Below are 8,661 nucleotides of genomic sequence, written 5' to 3' on the forward strand. Positions count from 1 at the left end.
GCCATCAATAAGGTAAATACAAGTTGGCAAAACCTCTCAACATGTGAACTAAGCAGACAGACATGGCCGAAATGGAACAGTCGGTCGATCAAAAAGCTTGTTAATATTTAACAGATAAGCTACAAGAAAAAAGATAGGGGTATTAACTGAAGTTTAGGACTCCCGTACTTCTGTAGAAGCTGTCTTAACACAGAAGAAGAGGAAACAGTCAGACACCTTTTATGTGAGTGTGCAAGCTTAGCTATAAGGAGGCTCCGCACTCTTGATACGGCATTTTTAACTGATGTAGCGGACATAGCGGATCTAAAACTAACGAAGCTTTGCTCGTTTATTAAAGCTACCGGATGGCTTAAAAAGAAACCCCTAGGGTAAGGATATGTCCCAGTGGTATCACAATAGATCTACGAAAGGTCTAAGTGTGTCATTGCGACAGCCACCCCACCTACCTACCTACCTAGGTGCTCAACAACTCGGAACAAACTTTAAACAGCAAGCAAACTTTTTAAGATTTCAATTAACCTTAAACAAACAAATCCTTTTAAAAAATTACATTTCTTTCTGCAATTAAAGGTGTGCATTTTTTTCATCCTAAATAGAATCTGAAGTTGCGGGAGCTTCAATCCACAAACTAAATTTCAAAGAACTGGTTTTGCTGCTTGCTGTCTCCGCTAATGTTTGCTGGCAGATTAGTTTACAAGCATATATTAGGGTGATCCAAAAAAAAAACATGGAAGTGCTGTATATTTGTTGTAATACCCCTTAGAACTGTTCTATAGAATATTGAAAGAGAGAATATGTCAATTTTTTTCAGTTGATATTTTATAGTGCCGTAAATCCCACGAAGTTCCTCCTGTACATTCTGTCAAAAAAATTGTAATTGTAATTGTCTTTTTTTTTTGCTGGAATGTTGGTACGACTGTCCTCTATAGTGTCGCAGAGTTTCGGCGCGATCTGTCAATTAGCTTGTTTTTGGCATTTAATTAAATCAGCCAACCGCAGGTGTGCTCTACAATTTTCACTATGGATAAAAATATCGAACAAAGAATTTGTCTTAAATTGTGTGTTTTGAACTGGATTTCGTGTGCCGAATTGTTGAAAATGTTGTCTAAGGCGAGTGAGCTTTATCAAAAACATGAAAACACGGGTTTACGATCTGGTCGCTCATCAACGTCTTCAATGGATGAAAACGTCGACAGAGTCAAGAAAATGGTGCTGGAAAACCATAATTTAAGTTTAAGGGAGGTAGCTCGTGACCTTAGCTTCCTCACGAAACAATTCGCAACAGTTTACACCATCGATTGGGCAGGAGACGCGTGGCTGCTCGACTCGTTCCAAGAGAGTTGAATTTCTTTCAAAAAATTCACCGGAAGAAGGGGGCTGAAGACATGCTTGAGTAAGTGAATTCGGACCCAACCATAACCCAATTCCAGCGCATCATAACAGGTGATGAGACGTGGGTATAAGAGTTTCACATGCTAACTAGTCAACAGTCAACAGGCGGCTGAATGGCGCTATCCACATGAGCCGGAACCCAAAAAACCACGTCAAAGTCGGTCAAAAGTGAAAGTCAGGCTACTCGATTTCTTTGATTATCTTGGAGTTGCGCACTCGGTATTCATTCCAAATGGTTCTACGGTAAATAAAGAATATTATTTGGAAGTTATGCGACGTTTGAGAGAAAATGTGCATAGGAAACGGTCCAATTTATGGAAAGAAAACTCATGTGTTTTGCTCCATGATAACGCATCGTCTCACAAGGCTCATATTGTGAACTCTTTTTTGACCAAAAACTTGACATATATTCACTTAGCCCTCTATGACTTTTTCCTCTTCCCAATACTTAAATTTGCCACTCCGCGAACGCCGCTTTGAATCGAAAGAGGCCTTTAATGAGAATTCGCTGAAGGAGCTGAAGAAGATCTCTTCAAACGCGTTTAAAAGGTGCTTTGAGGATTGGACTAATCGTTAGCGTATGTGTATTGCTTTGAATGGAGCCTATTTTGAAGGCGGCAAAATAAATTTTAATGATTAAATAAGTATTTTTTTGTTGAATAATTCCCGGTACTTTTTTGAGACAGAATGTATTTTAAGTAGGAAAAAATCATTTTTTTTTTGGAAATTTGATGCGAAATTGATAGAAAACTTAATTGTTGAATGGGGAAACGATTTTACTCATCAAAAATCATTGAACTATGAAATCTGGTACTAATACTTGAAAAAAATTTATTATTTATTTTTTAGTGGACCGAAAATTAAGCCCATATGTAGCATTATTTTTAAGTTTTTACGCACAGTTTATATTATTATTGTGAGGGGATTTAACACTGCCACGGGAAAAATTTATTGCACCCCCTTCAGGGATTCAGTGTATTTTGTTGAGCCCAACTTCGTCAATAAATTTGACTACGATAGTCACCAAGTCGCTTCTGTGGGAAGCAGATTGGAGCCTTTAGTGACAGTCAGGCTGCACTAAAAGCTCGGGAGAACACAAAGCAAACCTGAAATATTGTTCAAGAATATAAGAAGAAACTTAACTCTGTTGCAATTTCAAGCCGTTTCTGTACCTGTTGCGCTCAGCCTATTAGCGATGAATTAATTCTCATAGCTAACAGGCTGAGGTGTAGCTTTTAGTCGCCTCTTACGACAGATATCCATTACCGCGAGCAAATTCTAGCCACCTAACTCGCTGGGGGTACAGTTTTAATACGAGGGTCATTTGAAAAGTTCGTGCAAAGTCAGAGAGATGGCATTACTGACGCGTATCGAGGTTATGTTTAGTTAGTAGCATCTCTTGGAAGAACACACACTAAGTTCCAGCCAGATTGGTCTATTTCTTTGTGTTTGGCATTCGATTGAATCGAGGAAGTCGAGTGATTTTCAAAAAACCCTCTTCCATCACGACAACGCACCAGCTCGCACCTCAGCAGTTGTTGTCGCAAAATTAATGGAAATAAGGCTCCAATTCGTTTCACATCCACCCTACTCAAAAGACTCGTCTTCCTCGGCTGCCTCGAACTACTACTTTTCCCCCAAGAGAAAGAAGAACCTGATGAAATGGCTGGCGGGAAACAGATTTTATTCAACCGCGAAGGTGATTGCAGAAGCCAATGGTAACTGACGTTCCCAAGACATTTGACCTGGATTTATATCCGTATATATTTATATCCAGGTATGGGCTTTGCACAACCTAACCTAATCTATGGGCTTTGCACCATTTCAGTGGTGGGCAAGTACACGAACGTGTAAGGACGCGAAATCCTTCTTGCCACGTTTGAATCGGAGGTGTTCTAGGGATATTCTGACGATGACAAAATCTCAGCCCTCAAATCTTATGGGCATCCTCATCGGGCACTATCCGCGGGGTATACATGCCGTGAGACTCGGAATTATCATACTTCGAGTCCTTTCTGCGTCAGCTGTATGAAGGATGAGGTGGAGAAATCTCAGCACCTGCTCCTTAACTGTCCAGCTCTCGCGGGACTAAGATTCAAGCATCTTGGTTCTCACTTCTTTTCTGCGCTTGCTGACATAGCACGCCTTGATATCAAAAATCTGATGAACTTCATCAGCAACATAAAACGGCTAAAACAACCGCAAATTAGTCACCGTTCATAGTCCACAAATACTCATCGGTTTTCCTTCACTTTTAGGGGAGTCCGATTCACTATTCGGTCCTTCCACTTTTTGTGGACAACCCTAGTATACATACAAATTCATGTTGAAATGTTGAATGGAAAATATAAACATTTCTCTTTTTATGCTCATCAACGTAAGTACAAGCAGCGAAAGGTGAGCGAGTTTCCAACTTTTTTCATTTTAATTAATCAAAGAAGTTTTCTTTCGCAAAAAACAAAACTCAAACGTCCAAAGAATAGTAAAAACCATAGTAACCAAGGAGGTAAGAAGGTGGATAAGGACATGAAAAATAGAAGAGAAGAAGCAGAGATGGACCAAAACGATAGATAAATGGAAATGTTGTTGTACATTCAACGAATCATTGAAATAACTTAACAAAAACAATGCTCAGTTCAGTAAAAAGCATCCATCTATTTGACAATCAACGCGTGTTTCGAGTCTTGAAAAGATATTTTTCTAAGCTATTGAAATGACCCGTAGTGGCACCGAAATAATTGATACAGAAATAACGTAAATATGCGAATATATGAGTAGTACAGGGTGCATACGAAATATATTAACTTGCTTATATTCCTTTCTGTTCTTTTTACACTATGAGATATGCAGGACTACAACGTAACTCAAGAAATAAAGAGACATGCAGTTTTCGTCGCTATAAGTGCAAATCACACCGAATTAGAAATCTCTCATTTTCTTAAGTGCGCTCATTCATTCGTTCGTAAGGTTTGCCGTAAATTTGAAGCATCTGCAAAATTTGTTGCATAATGCATAAAACACTAGCAACGTTCTGACACTGTTTGATCTGCCGAATTTATTCAAGAAGTACAAGCGATCGTTGACAAGGACACTTCAAAATCAATAAGGGCCCTTGCGAGTGAGCTTAGTGTTCCTGAGCGTCTCACCCGTCGAGTTGTCCATAAAGATATATTATAATGTTTCCTACGTTACGAAAACAGATTATTTCGGAACAAGCACGAGAACAGCGAGTTATCCGATCAAAACTCCTAAACAAAATTAAACACCCGGAAGTGCCTGAACATGTTATGGTTTTTACTGACGAAAAAAATGTTGACCAAGACCAAAAAACCAACCGCAGAAATAACAGACGGCTATGTTGCAATCCCACAGAGATTTCTGTTTTCATGCACACGAAGTTTGCAGCCACTGTTATGGTTTTAGGTGTTGTTAGCAACAAAGGACATGTCATGCCACCACACTTCTTTGCTTAAGTATTTCGAGAGAATTCTGCTATCGCGGTTCTTCAGGCAGTTGTGAAACCTTGGAATGTTAGTGTACGCGCTGACAGCCCATTCATCTTTCAGCAAGGCTCTGCTCCTTCACACGAAGCGATGGCGATATAAAATTGAATGACTGAAAATTTCCATGACCACATAAAACCGAATTTATGAGTGTTTAACTCCCCAGCCCTTAATCCCCTGAATTACTACGAATGTGGTGTTATAGAGGGTCAACACCAATAAGCATCCTGAAAACACAATTCCTCTTTAAAGGCTGCATTAATGCACCATTATGGCCAATATGAGTAAAGCGCATTTGATTCGAGCATGCAATCGTGACCGGACCCGGAGGGTGAGGGTTATTGCAGCTTCTTCTTCTGCCTTAACCTAGCCTTATCCTATTTTGGGTCGGCTCTCCAACTGGCGTCGGTTAGCACGAGAAAGAAACGTCTGGTGCGCTTTGTTATACTCGGCCAATGTAGCTTCAATCGCGTCAATCAAGAAGTAGAAGATACGTACTTTAACATAAATATAGGGTTGTTCAATAGGTGCGCTTCAACTTTTTTCCGATAGGGTTCTGTTGCTGCTACTTTAAGAGCATTACGGCCACTTTACGGTCCATTTAACAAGCCGTCCTGTTTTGGGGTTATGTGAAGTCATTGGTCTACAGTAACAAGCCGGCGACGATTTGTGTGCTCAGAGCCAATATTGAACGCGAAATTGCTGGAATTTCGGCCGATTTATGCAAAAGAGTGGTCGAAAATTGGGTTCAACGATTCGACTTCGTAAAACGTGCATGCAAAAGATATCGAATTTCATACTTAAATGTATATGTTCAAACTCGATAATAAAAAAAAAATTAGTTAAAAAAGTCAAACCGTTTGTGTTTTATTCAAAAAAGTTCAAAAGTTGAAGCGCTCTTACTGAAAAACCCTATACTGATCCTAACGAAATCGTTGGCGGTTTAGGTAAAAAACCTAGGAAAGACGTGATTTAGATCCTTAAAGATTAAAATAAATCTTCCCGCCAAATTTCGCAGCTGTAGCTGTACCGAGTGCGGCCGCCGTAGCCGAATGGGTTGGTGCATGACTACCATTAAGAATCCAGAGAGAACACAGGTTCGAATCTCGGTGAAACACCAAAATAAAGAAAAAGTTTTTTCTAATAGCGGTAGCCCCTCGGCAGCCAATGGCAAACCTCCGAGTGTATTTCTGCCATGAAAAAGCTCCTCATAAAAATATCTGCCGTTTGAAGTCGGCTTAAAACTGTAGGCCCCTCCATTTGTGGAACAACATCAAGGTTAGGTTGTAATGGTTGCCCATAGAGTGGGCCCACTTGTATGAAAGAAGTTTGGTTTATCCTTTTTGTGATACCACAGATCCACAGATTTATATGTAAAGGGTGATCAGATTGGAGGTACTGTTTCAAATAAGGTTGTTTTTGACAGTTCACGCGTAACTACTGTCAAATTAAATACATCATTTTTTTCAGTATTCATTGGCATTTCTTTATTGAAGACTTACGCTTCAACAACGTTTACAATTCGTAAAATTGTAATACGAAAATCGACGCTCTGTGAAAAGTGTTCATTGCTCGCTCAGGCCAATTTATGGTGTTCAGCGATGATGTCCATTTTTGACTTCCTGGCTGCGTCAATAAGCAAAATTGCCATATTTAGGCTGAAGAGTAACCCGAAACCATTCAAGAACAGTCATTATATCCATTCAAAACAACTGTTTGATGCGACCTATGGGCTGGAGGAATCATCGGCCCACATTTCTTCGCGCCATTATAAATGAATTTTTGAAGCACGTGTGTAGGTTAGATTAGGTTGACCTGAGATTAGGTAGGCCTAGTACGAATTTGGCGTATTTATCTGCATTCTGTGACTAGGATGGATGGATGTTCACCACGATTGCACTGACACTATGTACCAGCCGGAGTTGTCTTTACTATAAAATAATCTCCAGAAGCCCGTTATTGATATCTACAATATTTGGTTCCAACAAGATGGCGCTACTTGCTATACAACCCGTGAAACAATGGATTTACTGCATCGGTTTCAGTGAGCAAATCATCTCTCGTCTCGGACCAGTGGATTGGCTACCAAGATCGTGTAATATCACACCTTTGGAATTCCATTTGTGGAGGTATGTAAAGTCTAAATACTTTGTGGATAAATCAGTTTCAGCTGAGGCATTGAAAGCCAACTAAATTTTATTCACGAGATACCGACCGAAGTTCTCCTGAGAGTCATTCAAAATTGGTGTTTACGGATGGCCAAATTACGGCTTGATAAATTTGAAAGAATGGTTTTACACAAAACTGGTAAAGATTGCCCAATCAATTTGAATTTTCGTTATTTTATTTCAACTTAAAATCCGATACCTCGAAATTGTTCACCCTTTATATGCAATGCATATTTTTGTTGCTGCTAATTTAGTGAGTTTATTTATAGAAATACAGAAATTCTTATTACCCATTAAGGAACACCTGGATGATGGCGCTTCAATGCACTTCTTAACAAGCACCAAATCCTTATTCAAATTCATTTCATTAACTTTGTTTACAGCAACTCAATGCCTCAAAGTAGGCTAAAAAGAGTAGCAGCAAGGGACTCAGTTATTTGTAAACTCATCCTTCGACAGTATATTGTATTTGTTTTTTTGCTGCTACAACAACAACAGCAATATGCTGCCGAAGAATGAGTTTACAAACATGAGCACCCCACTAACATCGACACCTGTCAAGGATTATGAATCCGCAAGCAATTTTTTCATATTGTGTTAACCGTTGCTGTGCATGTGTTCGTGCTGTTATGACCACTTCAAGCATCTGAGTTCAATCAATACTGTGGTCATTCACTGTATTTGTCGCTGTCCCTGTTACTGCCCCTGTGCCTGTGATTGCCCCTGTCCCTGTCCCTTTCACTGTCCCTGCCCCTTTTCCTATAACGAGGCGAGTGTCCATCCTTCAATAATTTGCAAAAAGCTCACATTAATAACTGTGCATGTGCTTGTATGCGAGCATCTTCTGCGGCCGCCGTAGCGCTGTGTGTGTGACTAATATGCATTTGCTACTGGGTTCGTTGGAAAGAGGCAAGAAAAGAAGGGTTCTCTCCATATAACCGCTACGAAAAAACTCCTCAAAAGAAAACAACTACCGTTAAGAACCAGTATGAAGTTGTGGAGCACTGCATTTGTTGGACAACATCAAGGCGAACACCACAAACTGCAGATGAAGCGCGGCCAACCACCCAACAAAGGTTGTAAGCGCCAATTGTATATGTATGCATGTATTTGTGTATGCACAACTCGTTTACAAATTCTTATCACCACTAAGGAATTTCAATTTTTTTGTATATATTTTTGTTTTTTTTCGTATTTTTTACTTATAACTCACACACTCGTTCTGCAACGATAAACAGTTTTGCCGCGCTTTTTGTCGTACTGTTCTTTATTCCATTCTTTAGTCAATAAACAGCGGTGGCTCTTACTCACGCGAAAGACACTTTCCGACAACCTGTTTGAATCCTGCCGCTGTTATCAGTCAACTGAAGTGAGTTATAACTTCGTGTGGTTGCTCAAGCAGTCAAGCCACCAAAAACAAGCTATCAGCTGAGTGGCTGAGAAGTAAGCTTTTCGCTTTTCTGTTAACCAAAAAGCTTTTCCGATTTTTTCACACCTACTTTTGTGCATGTGGATGTATGCGTTTCTGTCGTTCTGTTGCCTTATCATTGCTATGGCGATAAATAGACAATAGCGCGCATTGCTTGCATATCTACATA

General features: G+C 39.8%; 1 protein-coding gene across 1 annotated transcript in view; it reads right to left on the reverse strand.

The window, feature by feature from the left end:
* The window catches only part of LOC128857096 (ras-related protein Rab-27A), a 99,256-nt gene extending 90,849 nt beyond the window's left edge, over positions 1-8,407 (reverse strand). The window contains exon 1 of the mRNA XM_054092669.1: positions 8,277-8,407. The gene's annotated coding sequence lies outside the window, so the exon portion shown is untranslated. The remainder of the gene's footprint in view (positions 1-8,276) is intronic.
* Between the last annotated feature and the right edge of the window lie 254 nt (positions 8,408-8,661).

Source organism: Anastrepha ludens, chromosome 3, assembly GCF_028408465.1.
Source record: "Anastrepha ludens isolate Willacy chromosome 3, idAnaLude1.1, whole genome shotgun sequence".
In the NCBI taxonomy this organism is placed as follows: Eukaryota; Metazoa; Arthropoda; class Insecta; order Diptera; family Tephritidae; genus Anastrepha; species Anastrepha ludens.